At 48.9% G+C, this 20,401-nt stretch overlaps 1 protein-coding gene across 4 annotated transcripts in view; it reads right to left on the reverse strand.

Moving 5' to 3' along the window:
- Positions 1-20,401, reverse strand: part of LOC102159510 (polyprenol dehydrogenase) — a 335,615-nt gene that overhangs the window by 11,601 nt on the left and 303,613 nt on the right. The window contains exons 12-14 of one of the 4 annotated variants that reach the window (XR_014836169.1): positions 12,176-12,370; positions 3,845-5,665; positions 1,055-3,574 (exon numbers count right to left, since the gene is read on the reverse strand). The gene's annotated coding sequence lies outside the window, so the exon portion shown is untranslated. Of the gene's footprint in view, positions 1-135; positions 5,666-12,175; positions 12,371-20,401 lie in introns of those variants that run through there. The other 3 variants (XR_014836156.1, XR_014836166.1, XR_014836179.1) reach the window with 3 other exon arrangements.

The following is a 20,401-nucleotide window of genomic DNA, read 5'->3' on the forward strand; positions in this document are numbered from 1 at the left end:
ATGAAAAGCCAGTCCTGTTTCAAAGAGAAACCATAAAATTATAACCATATGCCCCAGTTCACACAGCTCAATGTAACCAATCCTTTTTGTTTAACTGTTTATGAAACCATCACCTTTCCTTGTAGAATTCTTTCATTTCTTACCAAGCTCATCATTAAGGTCTGGAAGTCAGAAACTTGTATTTCTTTAATAAAAAGTCCTTCCTATAGCTCTTCTTGAAGAGGAAGCATTTTTGCAGAGGCATCAAAGTCATTAACTGTTACAATGACAAAAGACTTAAGGCACATTTAAATCTGATTACAGTGCAAATGAACTAGAAAATGTGGTTACTGTTGTGACATGGAACGTTTTGAAATAACTAGAAAAAGATTATTATAACACAGTACCAGTACATAGCCAAGTTTCAGAAACTGTCAGTTCTAGAATATTTATCTCAAACACATCAATTCAACTGTATAATCTGAGGTTTATCACCCATTTGATAAGGCTCCCCATGTATTTTAACATACCAAATAATTCTAGTTAATTTAACATTGTTTTTCCTTTTGGGATGCCTCAGGGGTCCTGTGAAGCATTCCAAAGTTAGCTGAGTTAAAAGAACTTTAATTAGAATTGGATTGGAAGTTTATCAAGAATATCAGCTTTTTTTCTTTTAATTTGGTCAGATAGAATCATAGGTTGCTGTGGAGAATCCTTTTTCCTTAACCAACGTTACAAGCGATTGCAAAAGCAAACACAGCAGATCACTTAAAAGAACGTTCTGTTATATAATCTGTTATCAAAGTAGCATTCCAAGGAAACTTTGTTCTCTCAGCAAAGGAAGCCAAGGTCAAGTTTTGCACCTGCTTATTATAAAATCGATTCACTCAGTTCAGCTCCCTCTAAGCATGGTTCTGACACTGCAACCCTTCCCTCCGTGTCCACTTCCCACAAACCTCCCAGCAGTTTCTGTATCCATTGGTTTGTCCCCTGGTTTCCATTCCAAACAACAAGCAACAGACAGACTTCCTCTTCTTTTCCCTTGAGGAACGAGAACTCCATTCCTCATTCCTTCTTTCCTGAAAACACATATCCTGCAATAGTTCCCAGTTCCCTAAAGTAACCATGGACAAGTCTTTCATAATTTCAAAAAACATGCGTTTTGTGTGTTTGCTTGTGTCGGGGAGAACACCTCAGGGTGGCTCAGAACCATCCTTTGTGCCTTTAGTGTCTCTGTGCAGTAATTAATGTCTCAGTTTCTTAGTTATTTGGGAACGACCTAGCTCCTCAAAAAATTTGATCATTTAACAATCAAGCACAATTCTAATTTGCACAGTACCAATATCTGGAGAGTGCATTCTTAAGTAGACATTTTTAAGATAACTATTTCTGAACGTTTATCCAAAAGCTCTTATCTCACGTGCATTTAATTGCCTTATAAACATCTCATGGTACCAAGTTATTTTTTCTTGCGAATAATTTTGCAACAGATGTAACAAGATCTTATTAGACGTCTCTTATCCCAGGTACAATAAAGGTGTTCTACTTAATGTTGATGACTCTGAAGACATGTCTATTACTTGTATCAATGGACTTCAATGTTCATATCAGATATGAACTCAACATGGAATGGTTCCCAGTTCCCAATAATCTAAAATTAATCCTGGCCCGTTACCTTTTGTAGAGCATTTCCATAAGTGCTCAATTTCCTTTAAGCCAATTACGTAGAGCTCCCTTACAAATTATTTTCGATAATACCACTAAATAAAGACATATAAATGCACATACAAACAGAGAGACATAACCAGAGATCTCATAAATTCATTTTCCAAGCTGAGTCACGAGTTAGATGTCACAAGTAAAAACTCACTCATTTAAAATAACAGTCGGAATAAGTTTTAAACATTTCTTTCCCATGTTGTCCCTTCCGCCTCAATAGTTAGAGAAGGTCTGGGTGAGATAAGTGTCCTGGGAGCCTGGTCTCAAGGCTCCAGGAGAGGAAGCACCTTCTCCTAGTGAGATTTGTCCCCCCAGGGCAAAATTTTGAAAGGATTTTTTAAAAATGTATTTCAATACCTGCATAGCTAATAAAAGAGCTCATTGTAGCTATTTTCAGGGCAATTCTTTTTCTTTATTACCCAATAAACTATGTACTTGTAAACCTGCCTGAGGTGTTTGTTGGAGGCTGGTTTTCTGACACCTGCCCCTCTTATTTTGTTTGAATTTGAATCTGTCAGGGATAAAATCTACTGGGGCCCTTGTGTGGTGGGCCAGGGCTGCTTGAGAGCCTAACTCCTCTAGGCTTTGCCCAGGGTTGTTTTAGGCCCCTCTTACGTGTCTTGGGTCTCCCAGTGGCACCTAGGACACCCCCACGGGTGCTCAGATGGGCCACATGGCCATTTCTTATTGAGTCCTCCTCTGAGCAGGTTTGAATGAAGGAGTGGCTTTCCCTGTGGGGCCACTGCAGGGCCTGAGGACACTTCCACCACCCCGTTAAATTTCTCAAGCACCTGAGAAAACCAGAGCCAGCCCAGTGAGTCTCCTCCCTTTTCTTGGGAGCAAAGGCTCTCAAATAAGCCTTCACCTTTATCCTGACAACGTCCATGAAGGCAGCTGAACTGAGGAAAAGCATCAGGTCAGCCTCTTACCTGAACACTCAGTCCAGACCCCTGTTTCTTTCAACTGAGCCAAATGCAACAGCTTGTAGTCGAGTCCCAGTGTCTCCACTGGTGGGGTATATATTTCCCAGTATTTTTGAACTGAACCCACCCTCAGCTTCCTTCCTTTGATGTGCACCTCTGCTCTCAGGGCAGGATCCTGAGTGTGCACAGCCTGCAGGACTCACCTGCTCTCACCCCTGGAGGTGACTGATTCCCAGATGACCCTGACATTCTTCATCCTTAGCTACAGACCTGCGGAAATACCACCCAGGGAGGAAAAGGGGGAACAGCAGGATGTGATCAAGCGGAGGGGGAGGGGCCTGCAGCACACACACATTCTACAGAAGTTTGTGGCTGATCTCCTGAAGGTCACGACCAGTCCCAAGGAGCAGACATCACCACGAAGGAGTTTAGTGTTTTTTGAGATAGGAAGAGATGCAAGAATGGGGCACATAAAGTCTTCTCCTAGTAATATCTGACTCTCTGAAGCCTCTTCTTCCAGTTTTCCCAGAGCTCAGAGTCCTCACTCCTGGTCTCCACCCCGAGCCCCTTTCAGGGAGTGTTGGGGGATGGGCAGCTGCAGTGGCTCAGGGCTCAGTCCCTTTAGAGGCAGGTGGCATGTGCCCCTCTCGGGTTCTCAGTTCCCCTTTGAAACTACAATGAGAAGAGGGAGCAGAGGCACCCCGCTGGGCCCCGACATTCCTGAGGGTTTATCTCAAGGCCAGTCCCCAGGGATTTGTCCCCTCAATTCATATGCTGAAGCCCTAACCCCCTGAGGAGCTGTTTTGGTGGCAGAGAAGCAATTAGTGTGCAATGAGGTTATAAGCAGGAAGCTCTGATCTGATGCAATTAGGAAGAGGAAACACCACCTCTCTCTCCCCTGACCCCGCCCTGGACACAGGGAGAAGGGGGCAGCTGCATGCCAACAAGAGAGCCTCACCAGGAACGCAATCTCCCCCCGCTGTGAACATGGACTCCCAGCCTCCAGGAGAGTGGGATAGAAATTTCCACAGTTGGAGCCGCCCAGGCTTGGGAGTTCTGTTTCAGCCGCCTCCACTCACCAACACCCATGTCTGCGTGTCCTCATATCATAAAGCTGGAGTCCCCTGGCAGCCTAGAGGTTACAGATCTGGCATTGTCACTGCAGCGGCTCAGGTCACTGTTGGGACGAGGCTTCCATGCCTGGCGAGGGAACTTCCACATGCCTCAGGTGCGAGCAAAAAAATAAATTAATAAAAATGATTATAAAGCTTATTGTAATAAGCTGAGACCCCTGGACCCAAAGGAGAATCATACGGATTGATGACAGAGCACAGAGATATTGATAAGATGCTATTTTATGAATTGCATACGTTTCACTTAGAATGAAAGCACCTGTGTCCTTCCCGCAGATCACGCCCCGTCCAGCCCCGAGATTTCTCTGCCTCTGTCTCTCGTCCCACCATAAACCCCTGACACATGGACACACACACACTCCCCTCATTACACGCCAGTAAAACTGCTTTTTAAAAGGACTGTGCTCTGCATTCTGGGATTTTGCTCACTAGCATTTTCTGCAATGCTCTTCCTTTAATCCTTAATCCCATTGTCTTTGGACCAGATGAAATCCTTGCTCTTTGCAAGGCTCATGTGGATGTTTGGCATGAAAATCCCAGATGTGTCTTTCTGCTAAATCCTGAGCCTGGCCTGCTCACAGCACTGTCACACGCCAGCCCCCAGCAGCTCCCCACGCTTTCTGACGCACCCTCCTGGCCCCCCAAGAATGTCACTTGCAGAGCTGTCTTCCCGCACCTCCCACGGCTTCTGCATAACCACTGGACCACGGAGAGTCTCACTGCTCTTCCTCAGCTTTTCGGAGAGGCACTGTGGGCCCCAGCAGCCTGCAGAAAGGCTCAGTGGTGATGGAGAAGGCCCCTCTCTCAGTGCGGGGAAAGGGGAGCCTCCTACACTGCTGGGGCGGGGTGGCGGTCAGTTGTGCAGCCAGTATGGAGAACAGTATGGAGGATCCTTTACTAATGTAAACTTGAGCTTTCCTATGACCCAGCAAGCCCACTCCTGGACATCTATCCAGAGAAAATGAAAACCTTACTTAGAAAAGATCCATGCACCCCGATGTTCACAGCAGCCCCGTTTATAATAACCAAGACATGGCAGCAACCTAGATGTCCATCGAAGGAGGAACGGATTAGGAAGATGTGGTCCATACTCACAATGGAATACTACTCCCCCATAAAGAGAAGGAAATCGTGCCATTTGCAGCAACATGGATGGACCTAGAGATTCTAAGAAAAGTCAGTCAGACAGAAGACGACAAACACCACATGAGATCAATTCTAGGTGGAATCTGAAATATGGCACAAATGAACCTGCCTACAGAACACAAACCGACTCCCACAGAGACCAGACTTGTGGTTGTCAAGGGGGAGGGGCAGGGAGTGGGCTGGACAGGGAGTGTGGGGTTTGTAGATGCAAACTAGGACATTGAGAATGGATCAGCCATGAGGTCCTGCTGTGCAGCACAGGGAACTCTATCCAGGGACAGACCAGGATGGAAGAGAATATGAGAAAGGGAATGTGTATATACATGTATGAGTTGGTTGCTTTGCTGTACAGCAGAAATGGACACAACACTCTAAGTCAACTATAATAGCACATTTTAAAGAATGTGGTATAGATAGACACACACACACACAATGGATTACTGCTTAGCCATAAAAAGGAATGAAACAATGGCTTTTGCAAGACATGGGTGGATCAAGGGATTATTCAACTAAATCCAGTCGGATAAGGACAAATACATGATATCACTTATGTGTGGAATCTCAAAAATAAGACAAAGGAGTCTATACACAAAACAAACCGACTCACAGACAGAGAGAACAGACCTGGGGTTACCGAGGCGGGGAGGGATAAAATAGGATTAATAGATACTCACCACTATCCATAGACAGACAGGCAACAGGGATTTCCTGTAGAGCACAGGAGACTCTATTTGATATTTCGAACAGCCTATCATGGAACATAATCTGAAAAAGAATACAGATGTATATATATTCAATACTTTATTAATAAACTATGTATGTATATTTGATACATTATTAATAAACTATGATGGAAAATAATCTGCAAAAATTAACAGAGCCACTGCTCTGCACACCTGAAGCTAAGGCAATTCTGTAATTCAACTCTAGTTCAAGAAAAAGGGCCCCCTCGGCGTTCATGCTGTGGCTCAGCAGATTAAGAACCTGACATAGTGTCTGTGAGGATGCAGGTTCCACCCCTGGTTAAGGGTCCAGCCTTGCTACAGCTGCAGCTCTGCTTCGATCCCTAGCCTGTGAACTTCCATGAGCCTCAGGTGCAGTCCTGAAAAGGAAAAAGAAAGGAAAAAAGATCCCCTCCCTGTGACACGAGGGGCCACATAGCCGCAAAACTTACTGCCTCTCACCACTGGCATCTCACGGTGCCAGCAAAACACCCTGAAATGAACGTCTTCCAGGATTAGGGGTTCTCCCAGATCTGCATCCGGCAGGCCCCTGCAAGGACCACACCATCTCAGAGGGGCAGTGAAGCCTGGTGGTATTGGGCTGACCCCTCCCACGTCCAGCTAGACTCTGACAATGGCTTCACGGTCACTGTCCCAGGGGGCTTTCCGGGAGGTGGGCTGGAAGCTTTTCTCTCATGTATCGTGATGGTCAACCTGGGGTGAGGGATAAAGAGGGCCAGCGGCCAAAGACCTCCTTAGTTTGCTGGCTCGATGCGGGGCCAGTGCTGGAAAAATGGGCACTTTAGCATTAATTGGATTTTTGCAATACTCTTCAAAAGCTTTCTCGGGCATCCCTCACAATAAGCCAGCACCTTCGATACAGATGCTTAATCCCCAGGGTTTCCACCTGGGGGCCTGGATGGCCACCGTCCAGGTCTGCCCTTCAAGGCCACTGCTTTGATCCCTTCCAACCTAGATTAAAAGCAAATCAGATTATGGAAATGGCCGAGCCGCCTTCAGGGCAGTTAGGATGCAGGGTCTGGCATGTGTACAGGGATGGGGAGGAGGCGGCCGTGGGCTGGGTCTGTGCAGCTTGCAAGCGGCATCAGGATCAGGGCTGGCAGGAACAGAAACCCTAAAACAATCCTGATCAAGAGCGATGCACGTGCCAGCGTCTCTCATGAAAGGGGACCCCGAGGGATGCAGTCTGACGCTGGTGTCAATCCTAAGAACCAGGACCCTGCATCTCCCACCCCCAGTTATGAGACCTGTCCTCATGGACCAGAAGGACGGCTCCCCACATCAGGGGGCAGGCAGAAAGAGGAGAAGAGGACGGGAGCCGAGGGCAGAGCGTGTCTGCCTTTGAAGGAACGTTTCTGGCACATGGGAAGGTCATGGGCAGAGAGGGGAGGTACTGGGTTTGAGTGACTGTGTCATCCATTAATAGCTCTGTGACCTTGGCTGAGGCTCAACTTGAAGACAGCGATGACGGTGATGGTGATTCCGGAGACTGTGGTGATGGGAGCAGGTGGTAATGATGGTGCTGAGGGGCCTGATCATGACGCTGTGATGGAAGATGACGGTGATGACGGGGACGGCGGTGGTGGTGACAGTGGGGGAGGACATGATGGTGACAGTGGGGAGGACGTGATGGTGACAGTGGGGGAGGACGTGATGGTGACAGTGGGGGAGGATGTGATGACGACAGTGGGGGAGGATGTGATGGTGACAGTGGGGGAGGACGTGATGGTGACAGTGGGGGAGGATGTGATGGTGACAGTGGGGGAGGACGTGATGGTGACAGTGGGGGAGGATGTGATGGTGACAGTGGGGAGGACGTGATGGTGACAGTGGGGGAGGACGTGATGGTGACAGTGGGGGAGGATGTGATGATGACAGTGGGGGAGGACGTGATGGTGACAGTGGGGGAGGATGTGATGATGACAGTGGGGGAGGACGTGATGGTGACAGTGGGGGAGGATGTGATGGTGACAGTGGGGGAGGACGTGATGGTGACAGTGGGGGAGGATGTGATGGTGACAGTGGGGGAGGATGTGATGGTGACAGTGGGGGAGGACGTGATGGTGTCAGTGGGGGAGGACGGGATGGTGACAGTGGGGGAGGACGGGATGGTGACAGTGGGGGAGGATGTGATGACGACAGTGGGGGAGGATGTGATGGTGACAGTGGGGGAGGACGTGATGACGAAAGTGGGGGAGGACGTGATGGTGACAGTGGGGGAGGACGTGATGGTGACAGTGGGGGAGGAGGTGATGGTGACAGTGGGGGAGGAGGTGATGGTGACAGTGGGGGAGGAGGTTATGGTGACAGTGGGGGAGGATGTGATGGTGACAGTGGGGGAGGATGTGATCATGACAGTGGGGGAGGATGTGATGGTGACAGTGGGGGAGGATGTGATGGTGACAGTGGGGGAGGACGTGATGGTGACAGTGGGGGAGGGGAGGAGGTGATGGTGACAGTGGGGGAGGACATGATGGTGACAATGACATTGAGGACGATGAGGATGAAGTCCTGATGATGATGGTGGTTTGTGATGAGGATGCCAGTGATGAAGATGAAGGCGAAGAATATGTTTTTGGTTTTTTTGTTGTTTTCATTGTCCTTTTAGGGCCTCATGTGCAACATATGGAAGTTCCCAAGCTAGAGGGTGAATTGGAGCTGCAGCTGCCGGTCTGCTCCACAGCCACAGCTGTGCCAGATCTGAGCTGTGTCTAGGACCTACATCACAGCTCATGGCAACGCCAGATCCTTAACCCACTGAATGAGGCCAGGGGTCGAACCTGAGTCCTCATGGACACTAGTCGGGTTCATTACTGCTGAGCCGCCACGGGAACTCCCGGAAGAGTGTTGATGGTGACGATGTGACCTGCCTTAGGACTGTCACAAGGGACACATGAGCTAAATTAAATAGTCCCTTGAAAATTATATGTTGTACACATGGCAATTGTATGGGTGATCCACTTCTGATGAATGTCTTTATTTTCTTGGAGGCTCACATTGCAAAACACGCTACTTCAGTGAATTACCTGGAACTATTCATTATTTATGTGTTTATGTTCATACATATGTGTGTGTGTATATACAGACATGTGTACACACGTGTATATGTATATACGTGTATATATGTATGCACATATAATGTATATCGAGAGAGATAAAGTATATACACACTGATTTTACATAAAGACGGACAGTCCACAGCACTACTCAGCAGGTACATTAATGAAGTCAGAACACCCCCTCACACCACAAAAATAAACTCAAGACGGCTTAAAACCTTAAATATAAGACATGACACCATAAAGCCATAGAAGAGAACCTAAGCAAAACATATTCTGACATAAATTGTAGCCAAGTTTTCTTAGGCCAGTCTCCCAAGGCAAAAGAAATAAAAGCAAAAATAAAGAAATGGGACCCAATCAAACCTGTAAGTTATTTTTTATAGCAAAGGAAACCATACACTAAAAGAAAAGACAACTTACAAAATGGGAGAAAATAGGTGCAAACAAACCGACCAGCAAGGGATTAATCTCCAAAACATACAAACATCTCGTACAGCTTTATGTTAAAAAATCCAAATAACCCAATCAGAAAATGAGAAGGCTGAAACAGACATTACTCCAAAGACAAAAGACAGACGGTCAACAGGCCCGTGAAATGACGCTGGACATTAGTAATTATTAGAAAAATGCGGGTCAAACCTGCAGTGAGGTTCCGCCTCACACCAGTCAGAACGGCCATCGTTACTGAGTCCACAGGTAACAAAGGCTGGAGAGGGTGTGGAGAAAAGGGAACCCTCCTGCACTGTTGGCGGGAATGTATTTTGGTGCAGCCACGATGGAGGAATGTGTGGAGGCTCTTTAAAAACCTAAAACTAGAACTGCCCTATGATCCAGAAATCCCCCTCCAGGGGGGTATATCCAGAGAAAACTACAGTTTGAAAAGATCCACGCACCCTTATGTTTATAGCAGCTCTATGCATAACAGCCAAGACCTGGAAACAACCTACATGTCCATCGATAGATGAACAGATAAAGAGGTGGTACAAATACCCAATGGACTATTAGCCATAAAAAAAGAAGAAAATAATGCCAACATGGACGGACCTAGAGCTATCTTACTAAATGAAGTCAAACACAGAAAGACACATATCCTATGATATCACCCACTGGTAGAGTTTAAAATACAACACAGATGAGCTTATTTACAAAACGGAAACAGACCCACAGAAAAGAGACTTGCGGTTCCTAAAGGGGAAAGCAAGGGAGGGATAAACTGGCTGTTTGCGATGAACAGACACACAGCACTGCGTCTAAAATAGATAAGTAACCCTTGTATGTGGAATCTAAACCGTGGCACAAGTGAACTTTTCTACGAAACAGAAACAGACTCACAGACATGGAGAATAGACTCTGGTTGCCGAGGGGGAGAGAGAAAAATTAGGAGTTTAGGAATAACATGGACACACGACTACACATAAAATAGATAAACCACGAGGGCCTACTGTACAGCGCAGGGAACTCTACTCAGTATCCTGTAATAGCCCAGGATGGAAAAAATCTGAAAAAGAACATAAATATGTGTATGGCCGAATCACTTTGATACACACCTGACATTGGCACAATATTGTCCTTCAACTCTACTTCAGTGAAAAAACCCACAACTCAGGAAAGACCAGCAAGTCTTCTTGCCCCAAAGCTGTCTCCCCCTCAGACAGCCTTGCTGCAGTTTTACACGGCATCCAGATGACCTGCTCCACGTGTCCACCACACCTGCGGCGGGGAGTCCTCATTCTGCCTCCGCGGCACCTGGCCGCGAGCCACACACCTGCAGGGTGCTCCACAAAAGCCTCGAGCCGCATTCAATCCTCCTGTTCTGTTTCTCTTTTTATTAAAGTACAGTCGACTTACAATGTTGTGCCAACTTCTGCTGCACAGCAAGGTAACCCTGTCATACATACATATACATATTTTTCTTACATTATCTTCCATCCTAGTCTATCCCAAGAGACTGGATAGGGTTCCCTGTGCTGCACAGCACAGCCTCATGGCTGATCCATTCTCAGTGTCAGGGTTTGCATCTACGAACCCCACACTCTCCGTCCATCCCACTCCCTCCCCCTTGGCAACCACAAGTGTGTTCTCTGTGTCTGTGAGTCTGTTTCTGTTCTGTAGACAAGCTCTGCCCTATTTTAGATTCCACACAGAAGTGAGGTCATGTTGTATTTGTCTTCATCTAATTTCACGTAGCAGGATCATCTCCATGGCCACCCATCCTGCTGCAAAAGGCATTAGCTCACTCATTTTTTATGGCTGAGTAGTATTCCATTCTATACATGAGCCAGGTCGAGGTGCCGGGTGTGGGGAGAGCTGGAGACACAAGGTGAGGGAGTGAGAAGGAAGAACAGTGAGGAATGGAACTGCATCCACAACCACACGGATTCCATCAGCTGGTCAGCACATCCCCGTAAGCCTGCCTGTCACCAGCCGCCTCTGTCTCCAGGCTGGTACCTCGATGCCACCCTCTTCCCCCGATGGACAACCACAGCATCCTGGACCAGCTGCCCCACTCTCTCATTGCAGTCTGTCCTCAGTGCAGCCATGGGAGGGATTCTGCTCATGCTCAGGTCACAGGCTCACCCAGCCACCTCCCCAAGCAGAGCCTGGGTTGAGGGTTGGATGCAGGGAGGACCAGGGGCTCCAGGAGGGGGACGGGGAAGTGACACAAGGAGAGAACTGGTCAAGGGGGAGGGGAATTGCTGAGCCGGCTACATTGCCGGGACTGATCTTAGTAAGAATTATGGAGCAGCTACATCACAGTTCTGGATAGAGTATCATGGTGACGCTCTGGGCAACAGCCTGAAGCCCCCTCTGGGAATGTCCTGGCTCAGCGGTGTGGGAGCTGGAGTATTTATGCACCCTGTCCATTAGTAACTGGCGGGTTAGGTGACGTTCCCGAATTCCCAGCTTGTGGCCCCAGTGGACAATGTGTGTCCACCGATCCGGGTAGCCCTTCAACAAAGACACAGGGCTTGCACTGCAAGGCAGGTCGCTGTTCACAGAAATGACAGGGGACTGCTAGGGTCGTGGCTGGACCACTGCCAGCATCATGACCATGTGAGAAAAATCCCCATCAGCCCCCACTTCACCTGTGATAAACCGCACAGTCGAAATAAGGTGACACGGGCCCCGTCCCTGGGTCTCTGCCCTCGTCCTCCTGCACGCATGGCTGCTCAGCCGCATCCGGCCAGGCTGGACCCTCCCTCTTCCACTGTCCACACAGTCTGCTCCCGGGTGGGGCACAGCTGTCCTGTCTTCCTGTCACCTCCTCCAGGTCTGTGGCAGACACCACCCCCCAGTGAAGCTCGCTCCGGCCACGATGCCACACGGGCCCCTCTGGTCACCCTGTCTTGTCCTCACTCTTGCTCAGATCACGCTCTGCTGGGGTGTGAAACCACGCCGTGCCTTTCACCTAGGCATCATCCCTCAGCATGTCCTGCTCCCCCCGGATGGACAGTGAGCTGGCAGCTGACCTGGCTCGTTGGCTGGAAGCAGCGTGGTGACTGTCTCCGAGGACCCTCTGATCGATAAGTCGTTGTCCAACGAATACATGAAGCAGTGGAACCGAGAAAGACTGTGTTCCAGCAGGCAGACAGTTAGGGATGATCAGAGAAAGGGGGTCCCCAGACCAGATGGCGGGAAACCACACATCATGCCAACAGCAGGGTCTGCGGGCAGAGAAAGAAAAGCCGGAACCTCCAGACTGACCAGAATCCACACATGCTGGTGTGACAGGTGCCCTGGAGGCAGAGGAGAAAAGGGACATCCAGTGTCTGAAGGTGACCCGCTGCTCATCACGCCCCCGTTACAATAAAAAGGTCACACAAGTAGCTATGCAGGTAAGAAATGCCCATCATGCACCGAGGCCACGACACTTCCCGTCCCAGCTAAATAAGGGCAGAAATCCCTCCCCCCTTCGGGAAGGTGGAGCCGGGATGAAAATTAAGGGTCGCACCCTTCCTGGTGAATATTCCACCCAGGCAGGAAGCCCGCTGTAACCAGCAAGGCAGGGCGCTGCTGGCCCTCTGCCCGCCTCTCTCTAAGAGGCGTCTCTCTCACTTCGGTCAATCCTCACTCTTCTTTCTCAATTTCCGTCCCATTTCTGAATTCCTTCTCCACAAGAACCGCCCTTCGGGAACAGCAGGAAGAAGGTCCGCGGGTCCTCAGGACTAAGGAAGGGGATTCCGCCGAGCGAAGGCTTGGACTTGGCGGCAGGTGGGTGTGGACCCTTGGTTCCCGGAACCCTGCTCCCCAGGTGATCACAGAAGACATCTGGCGTCTTCCAGGTGAAGCGAAGATGCCCAGACCCGTGGTGGGACCTTGACCTGATGACTTACCGAATCCAAGTGCCTGCCTCCGCAGAGCTGCGAGGGTTGGACGCGCCCGCTGGTGCGCGGGGGACACTTGACCCACACGGGGTTTCATCCCTGTCGCGACCCTGGTCATTCCCGCCTTGCCCAGCGACTCAGGGCTGGAAGGGGGCTGCGGGAGGGGTCCTCTCACGCTGCTTTCTAAGAGGGACTCTGGCGACTGGGCACGCAACCCACAGAGCCAGCAGGGAGCGTGCCCGCTGCGGGGGAGGGCGGCTTCTCTGCTGGCTTTGGGCGCCGAGCATCACGCCGCCGACTTCTGGGTGTGAGTCAGCTGGATCCAGGCAGGGGTCCCTCCTCCTTTCCGCAGCCCCCCAGTGGTTAAGGCACATGGCAGCAGCAACAGCTCTGGAGCCATCAGAAATCCGGGCAGGATTTCCCACCAGCCGTGAGATCCCGGCGGGCCGACCCCACCAGAAACGCTGCCAAGCTCACCTGCCCTAACACGCCCAGCCTCCTAAGCCTCCCGCTGAAACTACTTCCCGTGAACACTGATACATCTGTATCTGGACTTTTTTTCATATTTCTCACCACAAGCGTTTTAATCACCACGTACTTTCTATCATCTGTAATAAAGCTGGATTATAACACATCTTTACAGACACAAGTGAGCATACTAATCCTTTGTTATAATTCCTATAATAAAAGTGTACGTATTTATCTCTCTGCGTATCTAGGTAAATTTAATAAAAACTTTTAAATAATTATTTGACTGTTAGTAGAAAGCTACTTACAGACCCTCTAAAGAATTCTAAGGATTATTTTGTGTCTAATTTAGTACTATGTATACCTGTAATACATATAACCGGTTTCTCCTTACATTTAAAGTTATTACAATATGTATACTTTAAAATCAATTCTTTTACATTCTATCAGGCAGGTACATACCCTCATATGTACAGGATATTGCCTTCTGCTAAGATAGTTAGGTTGGGTATTTGTTTCCTGGGTCTGCTGTAATAGGATACTCCAAACTGGGTGGAAGATTTATTCTACCTCAGCTTTGGAGAAAGGGCTGGAGTCATACAGATATACTGCAGTCACATATATTTAATCTTAGTTTTAGAAGTCATATATATACATTATATTAAATATATTCATAAGTATATAAATATATATACACAGTTCCCATAAAATAGTAGCTAGTATAATTTAGTTATAGTAATAGCTAATACACATTAATTTTTTTTCTCCTTTTGCCTTTTCTAGGGCCGCTCCGGCAGCATATGGAGAGTCCCAAGCTAGGGGTCTAATCGGAGCTGTAACCGCCAGCCTACACCACAGCCAAGTCACAGCAATTCCAGATCTGAGCTGCATCTGTGACCTACACCACAACTCACTGCAACACCGGATCCTTAACCCACGGAGCAAGGCCAGGGATCGAACCCGCAAACTCATGGTTCCTAGTTGGATTTGCTAACCACTGAGCCATGACAGGGAACTCCTACATTAATTTTCTTTTTATCTTTTTAGGGCCGCAACCAGAGCATTTGGAAGTTCCCAGGCTAGGGGTTGAATCAGAGCTGCATGCTCCAGTCTACACCACAGCCACAGGAATGCCAGATTAGAGCTGTGTCTGTGACCCACACCAGCGCTCATGGCAACGCTGGATCCTTAATTCACTGAGCAGGACCTGGGATCGAACTCGCATCCTCATGGATACTAGTTGGGTTTGTTACCGCTGAGCCATGGAACTCAGCATTAATTTTCATGTGTCTTATGAAATCTAGAGGAAGAGCAACCAGGATAAACTTTAGGGTTGACTCATCTGTGCCAGATCCATGGGCTCAGCGCTCTGGGCATCAGCCACAGCCTGGTACACTTACACCAAGATTGATTTCCACACAGTCCACCAAATTCTGATCGCATTACTTCTCCTCCTTTGAGGGCAGTCACGGTCCTGCGCCATCGGCTGAGGACCGGGAAAAAAAGCACAATGTAGGGAGAGAGGGAGACGGCGGAAGAGGAGGCCACCTCCTCCCACAAACCCATCAGGATCCGTCTGCAAATGGACAGTCCTCACAGGTCATGGACTGAACCCCGACTGCAGGACTCACCACGGCTAGGACAGGAGGAGTCTCCACGTAACTGTGCAGGACGAAAGAGCAGGAAGAGGCAGAAGGGGGTTGGAACCTGCTCCCCACGTGGGAGCTGAGGGAGAGGAGAGGGGGCTGCGCCTGGGGAAGACCCCTCACTGTGGAGACACGGGACAGGAAGGGAGCTGCAGAGGCTCGGAGGAAGGCACAAAAACTGGTGTGTGGCAGGAAGGACAGGGTGAGACAGGCACAGAGGGACGTGGAAGCCCCTGTGCGCCCCAGCCTGAGACACACAACTGCCGATACAGGTGGGGGCCGAGTGCTGGAGCAAGGAGCTTGGGGAACGGGCCTGGGGATTAGATGGCTGCTGACTGTGCAGACAGCCTGGGGGAGCAGAAGGGCAGAGCAGGAGGCTAAGAAATATTCAGCCACCATGGAGGCGAAGCAGCCTTGTTCAGGGGGTGGGAGGGGTGGGGCCACCATGGCAGCCTCTGCCCCGCACAGGTCCCTGACTCAGTGAGGTCTGGGAGAGGTTCCTGGCTGAGCTGGACTGTGCCCCTGTCACAGCCCCAGCCCCTCCCACCCAGAATAGGCCAGTGCATCCCTGAGGGCCGCCCAGACCCCTCACACTGGAAAGGGCCCTTGTGCCCCCATCCTAGACCTCATGTGCTCTAATCACAACCCCACCTTCTGTGCACCTGCACCTCCAAAGCACTCACCCCACCCCCACCCTCTATGCATTTGCTGCTCCAAAGCATTCACCCCACCCCCACCCACCCCCATGCACCTGCTGTTCCAAAGCACTCACCCCACCCCACCCCCTGTGCACCTGCTGATCCAAAGCATTCACCCCACCCACCCCCATGCACCTGCTGTTCCAAAGTACTCACCCCACCCCAACCACCCCCTGTGCACCTGCTGATCCAAAGCATTCACCCCACCCCCACCCCTCTGCACCTGCAGCTCCAAAGCACTCAAGGCCCCACTCCCTGTGCACCTGCAGCTCCAAAGCACTCAAGGCCCCACCCCCTGTGCACCTGCAGCTCCAAAGCACTCACCCGCCCCACACACCTGCTGCCCCAGGAGCAGTGTTTGCTGGGTTGCTCACATATAGAGGTGGCGATGAAACCACAGCTGAGCCCTGGGGGCCCCCGTGACTAAGAAGGAAGAGCCGAAACCTCGCCCCGGCTGCACAAACTGAGAACTGACACCTCCACCACGAGCCTAACACATTCAGTGCTGGTGGAACATCTGAACGGACAATGGGTGCTCCCGCAGCTGAGAGGGGTCTGGCTTGAGCAGCTGTGGGCTTTGTGGGCATGTACATGGAGGCAGGGGGACTAGACTTGGCCAGGATCTGAGCTGACTCCGTAATACCCACAGTCGGTTGAGATGTGTGACTGGTGCAGCCTTGGGTCCCGACCTCGGTGCATCTGCACTGGTGAAAACAATGCCTGAGAGACACCAGGGCCAGTTGCCAACATGTTCATGGGGAAGGTGGGGCCGAGATCGGTGCCAACAACCGTGTGCCCTGTGAGCCTGCACAACAGGTGAAAGGTGACTGGCAGAGCACACTGACAGGTGCACAGCTCCTCTCTTACTAGAATGCTGCTTCCCTGCACCACAGGCCAGAAACACAGCTCAGGAGTTCCTGTTGTGGGAACTCATGCAGTAATGAACTCAACTAGCATCCAGGAGGATGTGGGTTAGATCCCTGGCCTTGCTCAGTGGGCTGAGGATCCACTGCTGCCGTGAGCTGTGCTGTAGGTCACAGAGGTAGCTCGGATCCTGCATTGCTGTGGCTGTGGTGTAGGCTGGCAGCTGTAGATCCAGTTCGACCCCTAGCCTGGGAACTGCCATATGCTTCAGGAGCAGCCCTAAAAAGACCAAAAAAAAAGCAGGAACACAGCTCAGAAACAGATCTGGGGGCTCCTACCGCAACAACTAGGGAGAAAACCCTGCCCTGGGCAGTGACAACCACAGAGCAAAGAGGAGGCCCCGCTCAACAGCCAGTGTGGGCTCTGGCCACCACATCATGTCCCATCTCCTACCCCGAGGATAACAACCAGCACACACAGAGGAAAGAGCCAGCAGACCTCAAAACTAAAAACAGCCTTGGGAGTTCCCCTTGTGGTGCAATGGAAATGAATCCCACTAGTATCCATGAGGATGTGGGTTCAACCCCCTGGCCTCACCCAGTGGGTTAAGGATCCAGCATTGTTGGCAGCAGTGGTGCAGGTTGCAGCGTGGCTTGGATCCCGCATTGTAGTGGCTGTGGCATGGGCCAGCAGCTATAGCTCTGATTCAACCCATAGCCTGGGAAGTTCCTTATGCTGAGGGTGCAGCCCTAAAAAGCCAAAAAAAAAAAAACAAAAAACAAAAAAAAAAAACAGCAACAAGAAAAAAACAGCCTTCAGACCAAAAAATACCAGACCCACACAGGCTGCCTGAAGTCACATGAAGCCCACGACCACCTCTACACACACCCCTTGACAACGCCCTGACCACCAGCTGCACCCACCAGTGGGAAGACACCACTCCCTCCCACCAGGAAACCCTCACAAGCCCTCAAGCAACATGACCCAGCAGAGGGCAGACACCAGAAGCAAGACGAACCACAACCCTACAGCCTGCAGAAAAGAGATGAAAAAACATAGAAAGAGAGACACAAGGAGATGACGGAGAAAGAGGTTTCCAATGAAGGAATGAGATAAAAAGTCACGAAAACAGCTAAATGAAGAGGTGAGGTAACCAACCCAAAAAAGAATTCAGAGTAGTCACAGTAAGGATGAGCCACGATCTCAGGAGAAAATGAATGCCCAGGTCGAGAAGTTACAAGAAATGTTTAACAACGAGCTGGAAGGCTCAAAGAGCAAGCAAAGGAAAGTCGACAAAACAGCATCTGAAATGAAGAGAACGCTGAAGGACTCAACAGCTGGAAAACGGAGGCAGAAGAACAAACTGGGGAGGTGGAAGACAGAGCAGTAGAAGTCACTGCCACAGAAAAGAATAAGGAAGGAAAGAATGAAACCAAGTGAGGACAATCTAAGAGACCCCCTGGGACAACAGCGAAAGTACCAACAGTTCCAGAAGAGAGACAGAAAGGGCCTGAGAAAATACCTGAAGAGACCTACAGCCAAAATGTTCCCTAAGGTGGGAAAGGAAACACTCCCTCAGGTGGAGAAAGTGCAGAAAGTCCCATACAGGATAAACCAAGAAGAAACACGCAGAGACACATACTACTCAAACTGACCAAAATTAAATACAAAGAAAGACATTAAAAGCAACAAGAGGACAGCAGCACATAACATACGAGGGAACCCCCTAAGGCTGGCAGATGATATTTTAGCAGAAACTCTGCCAGCTAGAAGAGAGGGGCACGTAGATCAAGTGATGAAAGGGAGACGCCTTCAACCAAGAACACCCTACCCAGCAAGCCTCTCACTCAGAATTGACAGAGAAACCAAAAGCCTCACAGCCCAGCAAAAGCTAAGAGGATTCAGTGGCACCAAACCAGCTTTCCAACAAACGCTAAAGGAGCTTCTGCAGGTTGAAAAGAAAAGGCCACAGCTAGAAACAACAAAATTAAACGTGCAAAAAGCTCACCAGGAAAGCCAAACATAAAAGTGGAAAATCATCCTCAGACAAATGTGATATCAAAACCAGCAATCGCGAGGAGAGAAGAACGCAGAATTTTGAAAATGCGTTTGCAAGTAAGAGACCAGCACTTAAAACAATTCTGCATATATATATATATATATATATATATAGAGAGAGAGAGAGAGAGAGAGAGAGAGAGATCAGTCTAGAGCAACTAGAGAAAGAAGAACAAACAAGTTAGCAGAAGGAAAGAAAACATAAAGATCAGAGCAGAAATAAATGAGATAAGAGACAAAAAAAATAGAAGAGATCAATGAAACCAAAATCTGGTTCTTTGGAAAGATGAACACCTTTGATAAATCCTTAGCCAACTCATCAAGAAAACAAGGGAGACAGCTCACATCAATATAATTAGAAACAAAAAAGAAATAACACACCCTCATATCATGAGCAAAAATAAACTCAAAATGGCTTAAAGACTTAAATGTAAGACAAGACACCATCAAACTCCTGGAAGAGAACATAGGCAAAACATTCTCGGACATCAGCCTTTCAAATATTTCCTCAGGTCAGTCTCCCAAGGCAACAGAAATAAGCAAAACAATAAACCAATGGGACCTCATCAAACGGACAAGCTTTTGCACAGCAAAGGAAACCAAAAAGAAATTAAAAAGACCACTTACAGAATGGGAGAAAATAGTTTCAAATGATGCAACGGACGAGGGCTTAATCTCTAAAATATACAAACAACTTATTCAACTCAACAGCAAAAAAACCAACAACCCAGTGGAAAAATGGGCAAAAGACCTGAATAGACATTTCTCCAAAGAAGATATACAGATGGCCAACAAGCACATGAAAAAAATGCTCCACATCTCTGATATAAGATAAATGCAAATCAAAGCTACTATGAGGTGCCACCTTGCACCAATCAGAATGACCATCATTAATAAGTCCACAAAGAACAAGTGCTGGAGGGGGTGTGGAGAAAAGGGAACCCTCCTGCACTGTTGCTGGGAATGGAAGCTGGTACAACCACTATGGAGAACAGTATGGACGTACCTCAGAAATCTATACATAGAACTACCATTTGACCCAGCAGTCCCACTCTTGGGCATGTGTCCAGAAAAAACTTTCCTTGAAAAAGACACATGCCCCCGCATGCTCACTGCAGCACTAGTCACAGTAGCCAAGACATGGAAACAACCCAAATGTCCATCGACAGACGACTGGATTAGGAAGATGTGGTATATATACACGAGGGAATACTACTCAGCCATAAAAAGAACAAAATAATGCCACTTGCAGCAACATGGATAGAACTAGAGACTCTCACACTGAGTGAAGTAAGTCAGAAAGAGAAAGACAAATACCATATGATATCACTTATTACTGGCATCTAATATACAGCACAAATGAAGCTCTCCACAGAAAAGAAAATCATGGACTTGGAGAATAGACTTGTGGCTGCCTGGGGAAAGAGGAAGGGAGTGGGAGGGATTGGGAGCTTGGGGTTAACGGATGCAAACTATTGCTTTTGGAATGGATTTAGAATGAGATCCTGCTGTGTAGCACTGAGAACTGTCTAGTTACTTACTTTGGAGCAGGACAATGGGAGAAAAAAGTACGTATACATGTATGTGTAACTGGGTCCCCATGCTGCACAGTGGGAAAAAAAATGCTGTTGGGGGAA

Source organism: Sus scrofa, chromosome Y (genome assembly GCF_054392235.1).
Source record: "Sus scrofa isolate SSC_HxYL_T2T_F1_AM1 chromosome Y, Sscrofa_HxYL_maternal_Yorkshire_Landrace_v2.0, whole genome shotgun sequence".
Classification (NCBI taxonomy): Eukaryota; Metazoa; Chordata; class Mammalia; order Artiodactyla; family Suidae; genus Sus; species Sus scrofa.